Here is a 2,042-nt window from a genome sequence, read left to right as displayed (position 1 = left end):
CGGCTCACTGGCTCAGTTCAGTCTCAAGTCTTGCAGTCTCGCTTGGCGCGGCCTCGGCTGTCGCTCAGCCAGCAGGTTGACTGAAGTCTGTCAAAAATGCCAAATCCAAATATTGCAAATCCACGTCAAATATTGTCAAATATCATAGACATATCATAGTATCATGAAGTTATACCTGGCGGAGCAAGCTGTCACTTTTTTTGCCATACTAAATTAAACCTTATCACCGAGCCAGAAAGCTGTTCGTACCAGACTAGAGAAAACAGTCTACATGAGATAGCAAACCAGAGCCCCGTGTCCATCCCGTGTCTGACTCGCACATGTTGCCAATGTTAAAAAGATACCATTGTGGTAGTATTATATTTATCTCAGAATAATGACTAAAGCAAAGAAGCCGGGCAAAAATAAAAGCTTGGTAAAAGATATCGTATTCACAACACGTTATTACTTTTTGTCTATGAGTGAGTGAGACAACAATCCGCAAGTTCTTTCGTTTTTTTCAGTATTGTCATAAGATGAACCTCAGAATAATGACTAAAGCATAGAAGTCGGGCAAAAATGCTTCGCAAATATGTATACCCGTACTTTACTTCCTTACGAATTAGATAATGTGCCGAAAAGAGATGCATATATGCTTGTTATTTCTCATTTACGTACGGTGTCATAAGTTTGATAATTTGCTAGGGATGTGACTGTGTCGACTTTTTATATCGATAAATTATGCATAAGTTTATGTGCCGTGTAAAAGAATAATCATATAATGAAAGTTGAAACTGAAAAAACGCGGCAATTTCAAGAAATCTGTAGCAGGCGGCTCGTTGAAATGAAATGAAATGCGTGGAATACAAGGATTGCATAACTTTTATACTTTTTATAATTTTCACATTCTAAAAATCATTAAAAAGTATAAAAATTATGCAATCCTTGGAATCAAAGAGCCGCCTGATATGAGGATTAATGCATGTACCTAATATAGCTTTTATCTCATTTGCAGTCTACCACTCAGAACCGTCTAACTATACCTCTCGTTTTTTTATCATTAGAAAGAAGGCGAGCGATCTTAACGTGTCGTTTTATCGAAAAACACTTTGAAAATAAGTCACAACAAATATAATATACGATCATTTACATACTTTTGCTTTCATAAGTAAAATATTGCTATATTTATAAAAAAACTTGTCAATAAAAAGACACGTGGAAATGGTTTACCGTTTTTTCTAATGCTAAAAGACTAAGTATAGTTTCTAGTCATGTACAGTCAGCTGCAGAGAAAAGGCACCCCCCCTGCATACAAAGTTCTGTAAATTAGTATGGACGTGGGGTACCTTTTCTCTGCAGCTGACTGTACCAAATAGGAAATGAAAAAAAAAACGTTCGTGTAATATATTTTTTTTATTTAATAATAGGGAATATTACGCGAAACTCGGCGTAGGTGGCGCCACTATCACAATCTGAGGGTCTATCGCGAAACAAGAAAATCGAACTTTCGTTATCTAACATCTCTGTCACTCTTGCGTATTCGAGCGATAAAGAGGCAGCTAGATAACGAAATTTCGGATTCGAGTTTTCCGGTAGGTCCCCTGAAAACTTGTCAAAAACCTGTTAAAGGTACAGTATGAATAAGTTACGATACGGTGCACTAAAAAAGCTAGTGCTGCACTCTGGTGGAAGAACATTGCAGTAATATCCCCTATTCCTCGTCCTTTGGAAATCTGAAATAAAAAGTTGAGTTCTGTGACCAACAATATTAATAAAAGGAACATTCATCAATGATCATTAATGTCTTTTTATTAGGGTTCCGTACCCGAAGGGTAAAGACGGGACCCTATTACTAATACTTCGCTGTCCGTCTGTCTGTCACCAGGCTGTATCTCATGAACCGTGATAGCTAGACAGTTGAAATTTTCACAGATGATGTATTTCTGTTGCCGCTATAACAACAAATACTAAAAAGTACGGTCCCCTTGGTGCGCGCGTCCGACCCGCACTTGACCGGTTTTTAGTATTAAACTATAGTCTGGCAAACACAATCTGTCAGTAAG

The sequence above is a fragment of the Cydia strobilella genome, chromosome 1 (genome assembly GCF_947568885.1).
Source record: "Cydia strobilella chromosome 1, ilCydStro3.1, whole genome shotgun sequence".
Lineage (NCBI taxonomy): Eukaryota > Metazoa > Arthropoda > Insecta > Lepidoptera > Tortricidae > Cydia > Cydia strobilella.
This window is presented reverse-complemented; position numbering follows the sequence as displayed.